Source organism: Sorex araneus, chromosome X (assembly GCF_027595985.1).
Source record: "Sorex araneus isolate mSorAra2 chromosome X, mSorAra2.pri, whole genome shotgun sequence".
NCBI lineage: Eukaryota > Metazoa > Chordata > Mammalia > Eulipotyphla > Soricidae > Sorex > Sorex araneus.
The window spans coordinates 287,051,820-287,061,287 of NC_073313.1; positions in this window are offsets into that span (position 1 = coordinate 287,051,820).

The window sequence follows — 9,468 nt, forward strand, 5'->3', positions numbered from 1 at the left end:
AACTAAAGGTTGACCTTCTGAAAATATAAAATTTTAGGTAGACCAATGGGGGGGAAAAGAGAGGTCAGAAAAAAAAACAGAAACCAAAAGGGAAAAGTAGATCTTATAACTAATACCATAAAAATACAAGGATCAAAAGAGATTATAGCTAAAAATTATACAGAAGCAAATGGGATAACCTAGAACAGATACATTTCTTGAAATATACAACTGCCAAGACTGAAGGATGTAGACATAAAAAATCTGAACAGATCAATAAAGAGAAATGAGATTGAATCAGCAATGAAAACTCCCCAGGAACTAATGGTTTTGCTGATGGAGGATTTAAAAAATAGTTAATTACAATACTTTCCTTTTTTTTTCTTTTTGGGTCACACCTGGCACTGCACAGGGGTTACTCCTGGCTCTGCACTCAGGAATTACTCCTGGCGGTGTTCAGGGGACCATATGGGATGCTGGGAATCGAACCCGGGTCGGCCGCACACAAGGCAAACACCCTACCCACTGTGCTATTGCACCAGCCAATACTTTCCTAACTCTAAAAAAAAATGGGAGGAAAAGGAACATGCAAACTCTTTCATAAAGCCAACATTACTGATGTTCCAATATTAGACGAGGATATTCTAAGAAAATGACAGACCAATATCCATGAAGAATAATGTTCTAAGTGTAGATGTTCATTGTTAATTCTCAAAATTCTCACTAAAGATGTTAATTTTCAACAAACACACAGAAAATAGAAACTATGTGAGATGATGTACAGCTGATTATGATAATTATTTCACAAAATAAACATGTCAAATGGTCATATTGTTTGCTTTAAATCTATGCAGTATAATTAGATTTCAGGAAAGCTGGAAACATTTTGTTTTGTTTTGTTTTCTCTCTTATGTTGGTTATTTTACCATCTATGAAATTTCCTCAACTTTATTGTCTAAATCCTTAAAATTTTCCACTATCATATTTTACACTTCCAAGAGTTCCTTTGTGACCATCATTTGTTTAAAAATACCATTATATTCCTATTGCAGTGAACTTCCACTTAATGAATATTAGTGATATTTATTTTTTCCTTCTTTCATTTCTTCTCTTCACTGTTTGTGCTTATCTTTCACATTAGATATTGTATTAGTTTATTAGCAGGGCTGCTATAACATACAACACTGGCTCACAATATCAAGGGTTGTTTTAACCAGCATATCTCAATTGAGAGCTCCTCTGAGTCCCCACAATATTTCATAAATAGGTGGAAAAAAATCACACAAATGAGAGCCATGGCACAAAATTAGAGGACCAATTGATAGGACCAAGATAGGGGAAGAGCAGACTCGGGCCATCTTTCTGATTCCAGTCTCATCCCATTCTGGCATTCAGGGGCACTTGTTGCTTCTCAAGTCTGAGATTGAGATTGTTCTCTTGTTCCCCACAGGAAGCAATGAGCTTTTAGCTTCTTGTTGACAAGGCATCCTTCCAATTCCCAGATTCCAGATTTGGGTTAATATTTCCTCTCTTCTTTCAATCTCTTTATTCTTGTATGTTTAAATTCCTTTTATTAAAATTAATACCTAGGCAGAGCTTTTTTTTAACTGGGAAAAGGGACAGAGAAAATAATATGTACTCAATTCAGAATTTATTCTTTTAAATTATTATGTTTGATCCACACTGGGCAGTCCTCAGAGACTAGCCCGAGCTCCGTGAATCAGAAGTCACTCCTGGCAGTGCTGGGGTTGACCCTGGGCCTCCCTCATGCAGACAGCTGCCACAGTCTATCTCTCCAGCTCCATCCAGAATTTAATAGCAAGTCTCCTCATTTGTTTCTTTTTTTCTTTCTTTTTTCTATCTGCTGGAGCGATAGCACAGCAGTAGGGCGTTCGCCTTTCACGCGGCTGACCCGTGTTTGATTCCTCCACCCCTCTCCTAGAGCCCAGCAATGCTGCCGAGAGTGGCGTATTGGATATGCCAAAAACAGAAACAATAAGTCTCTCAATGAGAGTTGTTACTGGTGCCCACTCAAACAAATCGATGAGCAATGGGATGACAGTTTTTCTTATTTCTTTTTCTGGGTCACACCTGGTGATGCTCAGGGTTTACACCTTGCTCCGCACTCAGAAATTACTTCTGGCAGTGCTCAAGGGATCACATGGGAAGCTAGGGACCAACCCAGGGTCAGCCACATGCAAGGCAAATGCCCTTCCTAGTGTACTATCACTCCGGCCCCTTGATGCTTTTTCTTAAATAATGATTGGGGTTGGAGAGATAGAACGGGGGTAAGGAATTTTCCTTGCACGTACTTTGATCCTGACACTGCATATGGTACCTCCAGGCCCTGCCAGGAGTGATTTTTGAACACAGCGCCAGGAGTAATTCCTGAGCATTACCGAGTGAAGTCCCAAAACGAATCAACTAACCAAATAAACAAAATACCCATGAAAAGAAAAGCAATTATTTGTCTAATTTGGTCATGTCATAGTTGGTTCTTCATAATGCATCTATCAAGTGTTTCAGAGTCTGTGCTTTGTTTGTGGGCCACACCTGATGATGCTCAGAGGTTACTCCTGGCTCTGCATGCAGGAATTACTCCTGGAGGTGCTTACAGACCATATGGGATGCCAGAGATTGAACCCAGGTTGACCACGTGCAAAGCAAGTGCTCTCCTCACTGTCTTGCTCTGGCCCCAAGCCTGTGTTTTCTGGCTAAGATAGATCAATAATTTATCTGTGATCATTTTTTTTATTCCCTGATCCCTCCACCTTCCCATTTTTGTTGTTTATGTTGTTGTTGCAATGACTGGGGCTGACACATGCCTGGCTGTGGTGCTTGCACAATTATTTTAGCCGTGATGAATGCTGGGGCATCACATACATGGTGTGATACTTGCACACTTGGTTGTGGTGCTCGCAGAGTTGCACTCTCTCCATTGTGGTGCTTGCATAGATACACTCTGTTGAAGCTATGGTTGTGGTCCTCAAAGAGGGGTCCACCACAGTGCTCACAGAGTACACATTTCCTGGCTGGGGAGTTTGCACCTCTCCCTCTCTCTGTGTCTCTCTGTCTGTCTCTCCAGCCCCTTAGGCAATGCTTATACACACCTAATTGTGGTGTAGTCAGGAATGGCTTGTGTGCCAGGGAGCTACACTGCAGTCGAGCTGCCAGTGTCAAGGCACAGATGTCCAGCTCATGACGCAGGCCATTGGGAGTTTAGCTAGTGAGGATACACTTACAAGGCAGGTACACTAAGGCCCTGGACCTTGTCTGATAAATTTTCTTCCTGCCCCCCACCCCCACTTCATTCTGTTGAATAAGCAATGTATTTTATTTATGACTTGTCTGAATTTCAGGCAATGTCCTGGGGTGGGGGGGGAAGTATGCCTCAATTGTTTAAACGTACAAGGACTGTTTGTTTAAATAATGTGAGCCTATGCAATCACACCTAGGTCTGTGTGTTTGACCTTCCGAGTAATGATTTGAAGAAAAAAAGCTCTCAACTTTCCTTTCCTGGGGTCTAGCAGATTCCCGTGACCTTGGGCCATTTACGGGCCTTTGACAGAACCCGATCTAGACTAGTCATGTCTCACCATATGGCTAACGTTGCATACGAATACAGGCCTAGTTTATTAGCACTTTCCTTTTCCCCCATGACTTGAGAAGTAATCAAACATAGCACACATTCTAAATTGCCCTGAATCTTGGGCTTAATGGGAGAGGATTAGAAAAGCACTCTTAATTAGCAAGGAAAGCATGAGGGTCAGATTTCTGGACTGAGAGTAAGTATACTTCCTCACGCTTCATGGACTGAACAATGGAAGATTTCTTGCTTTGGTTCTTTTAAATGAGGATTTTCATAGGATGTCTATAACTTGAATTCAACATATTAGGAAATCCTAAGGGGAAAGTATTTCCAAAGTTATAGATCAAATTATCTGAAGAACAGAAAATAAAGTGCAGAGACTTTTATTGCTCACTCTGTCAATAATGACTCTGGGGAACTGCAGGGAATAGAGCTTATTTCTGAATTTTATTGGAAGGTCTCCCTTTGTGAGCACTCCCAATACAAATACTGGAGGGAAGAAAGATTAATATATGTATTGTGAAAATGTTGACCTCCTGACAGTATGCAGGCACGAAGCCCACACTCGAACTGGTGATATAGTTTGGTTGTAGGAATAGCCTTGGGCAAGAAGGGACCAGGCTTCGGTTCTGATTTCAGCAACACTAATAAGCTGCTGACTTTTGGACAAATATTTAATTTCTCTGGATATTTAAAGTCCTAGATTGTCAACTATACACATTGTAATTCAAGTTTCCCCTAGTTCTAGAATTCCATGAAAATATTCACCTTAAAGGTCTAGGAACTGAACAAATGAGTGAGTATGATGATGTAGAAGACAGCACAGCATATTAAAAAATAAACTTTCATCTCATACAAGTAAGAAAAGCTAAAGTGGTCAAGACATATATATATATTAATTTAAAGATAGGATGATAGAGGGGGCTTTTGTTTTTGGTTTTTATTTCTCAGATAGGAGGAAGCAGAATAAAGATAAGGGAATTATAAAAGACAAGCAGAATTAATCATCATATGAGCTTAATCAGGGAAAGACTGAAAAAATCAAGAGGCTCAATATTGCAAGCAGCATTTAAAATCACAGGCTTTTAAACCATACACACCAGACATCAAATATTTTTATGTTGGAAAAAAATGGTTCAGAGTACAAAAGAGACTAGGATTTGAAAAAGACAATTTCATTATCACAGAGATTGGGTGGAGAATTGCCAAAATGAAGAGTCTTATATCTAGGAACAATGGCTGATATTCAAAAGACTGCACGAAAGGGTTTGATAGTAGAAATGATTATTAACACACAGAATGTGTTTCAGTTTAGCAAAGCACCAAACCCAGCTATTACTGTCTCAAAGGTGCTAAGAAGATAGGCAGAAATATAGATTAAAAATCTGAAAAAAAAATTAGGGGTTAAAAAAAAATCAATCAATGTGAGAAAGATTCCAAACTTGTGACAAGCACAGTTACAACAACAACAAAAATCCTGGAAGACTAAGTTACAATATATAGCATTCCAAACATTTATTATATATTATTGTCCAACAAAAGAATTAGGGGAAGTAACTAGAAATATTTTTTTAATTTAATCTCATTTTTAGATACTCAAATTTTTGGTACTTCTAGAGGGATTTTTTTCCCCTTCCCTGTAATAATGACATAAAGCTGATGACAGGGTTGTTCTATGTGTACTGATTTCTTTGTAATTATTATTTTAAAATTCCTTTTTGGGAAAATCATTTCAAATGCTGAGTCAGAGACTAGGAATTGCCTCCATTTAAAAGCTAGGAAAGGCAGGAAGGTGGCCCACAAGTGAAATTAGTACAGTGTACTATTGCTCTAGCCCCTCAAAGATAGTTTTTCTCTGGCAGTTTTTCAGAAGACTGTTTTCAGGTTGCTGATCTTATAGAGGATGCATCGAAGGTTGTTTGTGAAATGTTGCTCTCACTTGTTGATATAAAATCTGAAAGTTACAGTTCCTTGTATTACTTAACTATATCTGCTTGCAAGAAAGTAGTAAATTAGTTTTCTAAAGCTAGCACAACAAGAATAGCACCAATTGGTCAGCTTAAAAACACATACACTTTAAAGGTTTGGAAAATTCACTAGTGAATACATCTGGACCTCGGCTTTTATTTTTCAATTCATTTCAATTTCCTCGATGAAGATAGGTCTGTTCAGGTATTCATATCTTCTTGGCTCAGCCTTAGAAGGTTATAGAAATTCAGGAATTTATTCATTTCTTCTAGGTTCTCTTGTTCTGTAGCATACAGACTTTCAAAATATTCTCTGGTGATCTTTTGGATTTCTGTGTTTTCTGTTGTCATGTCCCTCTTTTCGTTTCTAATTTGGCTTATGAGGGTTCTCTCTCTCTCTCTCTCTCTCTCTCTCTCTCTCTCTCTCTCTCTCTGTGTCTTGATAGTGTTTATCGATCTTGTTTATTTTTTTCAAAGAACCAGATCTTGATTTCATTGATCTTTTGTATCATTTTATAGGATTTCAGCTTGTTAATTTCTGCTCTGAGTTTTTTATTCCTCTTTCCTGGTTTAGGCTCCTTATTTTTTTGTTTTGGCTTTTTGGGTCATACCCGGTGATGCACAGGGGTCACTCCTGGCTCTGTACTCAGGAATCATTCCTGGCAGTGCTTGGGGGACCATATGGGATGCTGGGAATTGAACCTGGGTCGGCGGCGTGCAAGACCCTACCTACTGTACTATCACTCCAGCCCCCATAGGCTCCATTTTTTTTCTTTTTTCTTTTGTCATTTACTAAGATATTAAGCTGTGAAGTCAAGTTATTTATATGGGCCCTTCCTTCCTGATGAAGACTTGCAGAGCTATAAACTTTCCTCTTAACACTGCTTTAGCTGTGTCCTACAGGTTCTGGTAGCTCGTGTCCTCATTCTCATTTATTTCCAGGAATCTTCTGATTTCTTTTTTGATTTCCTCTCTAACCTACTTGTTGTTCAGCAGTGAGATGTTTAATTTTCAGGTGTTTGATTCTCCATTTCCATGTGTGATAAACTTCTATTTTTAGCACATCAGGGTCTGGAAAGAGTTGATACAATTAGAGAAAAGAAAGTGCCTGTCATAGAGCAGGCTAAGGGAGGATTTGGGATGAGGGGAGATGAGGGAATTGGTGATGGGAAATGTGCACGGGTTGAGGGATGGGTATTGGAACACTGTATGACTAGAAGCCAAACAGGAAGAGGTTCGTAATGGGCAATCTCACAGTGATTCATTAAAAAAAAACCTAAACTAAAAAGGCCCCCCAAATCACATCCACTTATCTTCCGTAGTTTTGGAGGTTAAAAGCCTGGAATCTATGTCAGTCAAGACACACTTCCTGTGAGGCTCTTGGGAAGACTCGTACCTTACCTCTTCTCAGTTGCTGGTGGTCAGTAACATTCCTGATGCACCGTAACTCTCAAGCATCAGTGTAATCTCTACCTTCGTGCCCAAATTCCTCTTTTTTTTTCTTATGGCCACCTTATTTAAGATTAGGTTTTTGTTTTTTCCTAATATTCCAGTGTGAACTCATTTTCACTTGATTGAATCAGCAAAGGTCCTTTTCTGAAAAAGAGGCAGGGGGAGATGAAAAAGGAGGTCATATTCACTGAATTGGGGATTAGGGCTTGAAAATAATTTTTTGGGAACACAATTATTTAGATATAATCCAAGTTTGGGGATATTCTGAAACATAGCAAACCATTATTCATAGAGATAAGCTATGGGTTTCATTTATAGATGTGAAAGTCGATGGTAATACTTTAGACTATAGGCATCAGGGTTTCAACAGCTTTCTATGTTTCAGAATTCCATAGTTGCATTCTTCCCTTCCCCCCAACCAAGTGGGTTAGGGCACAACCAGTGGTGCTCAGGGATTACTCCTGGCTCTTTGATCAAGAATCGCAATGATTCTCTGTGACCTGGAAAAGCCTGGGGGAAACATATGCAGTGTCAGGGACCAAACCAGGGTCAGCCATGTGCACGGCAAACACCTTACCAGTGGCTTCCTACTAGCTGTATTTTTTTGGTGAAAATTGTGGATGATCATTTTCGGAATAAAATAAAAACCAAAATTCTTTAATAACAGTAGTGGAAAAATGAATGCACTTCTATGGAAATTTTACAAGTTGGAAAATGAAAGAGAACAATTTTTTTCCCCTTTTACTTTTTCTTTCTTGTGGAGTAGCTTTCCCAAAAGGGCCTGAAGATGAGATGCTGCCTGGACTTGGCAGTGTAGAACACATGGTGCCAGAGATCAACTCGGATCAGCTGGATGTAAGACAACTGCCTAACTTTATTCTCTCCCTCTCCCTCCCTCCCTCACATCCCCACTTCTTTCTCTTCCTTTCTTCCCACAAAGCAGTAATTTCTTGTCTGGAAGGGTTATCTTGCTCTGAGAATAAATAGCCAATAACTTGAATATTTACAACCAATTACAATAAGATTAATAGAATTTCTATATGGAGTGAAAAGGGCTTTCAAGATTTGTTCCTATCCACATATGGTCCCAGTTTTGCCAGAATTGTGTCACTGGCTGAAAGGAATATATATTCCGGAAATCTGCTTGGCATGTCTCTAAAATTAACCGATAATGACATTACATTGTTGCATCTAATACTATAAAGTAGTTATACTAACCCCCATATAAGAACCCCCATATAAAAATTATTTTTGTACTACTGGCTGATCATTCTGAGATCACCAAATATTTTCTACATGCAACAAGCATTTGGGGGGGGGTCGCACACAGTTGTACTCAGAATTTACTCCTATTCTGTGCTCAGAGAGCACTCCTGGAGGGGTACCACACTGGTGCCAGGTATTGAAATCAGGGATTAAAATTGAATACAGCTCTCCCTACTGTACTTTCACTCCAGCCTGCAAAAAGAACCTTTTTTTTTTTCCACTCCCCTGCTTTTTTTACTCAAAAATAGGGCTTTGTCTCTGATCATTAATAGTAGTTTCTTCTAATTCCTATGGAATTTCCTACAGAGTGCTCTGTTTTATGATTATAAGGAGTATTATATTGGCAAATATGATTATCTTTTTAATTTTTTTTTTTTGCTTTTTGGGTCACACCCGGCAATGCACAGGGGTCACTCCTGGCTCATGCACTCAGGAATCACCCCTGGCGGTGCTCAGGGGACCATATGGGATGCTGGGATTCGAACCCGGGTCGGCCGCGTGCAAGGCAAACGCCCTACCCGCTATGCTATCGCTCCAGCCCCATCTTTTTAATTTTTAACCAGCCCATCATGCTAAGTGAAATGAGTCAAAAAGAGAGGGACAGACATAGAAGGACTGCACTCATTTGTGGAGTATAGAATAACATCACATGAGGCTGACACCCAAGGACAGTAGATACAAGGGCCAGGAGGATTGCCCCATAGCTGGAAGACATGAGTGGAGGGGAGAAGACAGATGGACTAGAGAAGGGATCACTAAGAAAATGATGGCTCGAGGAACCAGCTGGGATGCAAGATGCATGCCAAAAATAGATAATGGACCAAACATGATGACCTCTCAGTGTCTGTGTTGCAAGCCATAATGCCCAAAGGTAGAGAGAGAGTATGGGGAATATTGTGTGCCATGGAGGCAGGGGGAAGGTGGGAAAGGGGGGGGTATAATGGGGAGATTGGTTGTAGGAATGTGCACTGGTGGAGGGATGGGTGTTTATCATTGTGTGATTGTAACTCAAATATGAAAGCTTGTAACTGTATCGCATGGTGATTCAATAAAATTTAAAAAATATAAATAAAATATTATGAAATTCAAGGTTTTTGTATTTTTAATTACCTACCTTTTAACAGCCATTTTCTTAACTAAAAAAGCAAAACTTGGAAGTTATTTTATCTATTGTACAGAATTCATAAAGAATCCAAAGGATGAACACTTTATTTT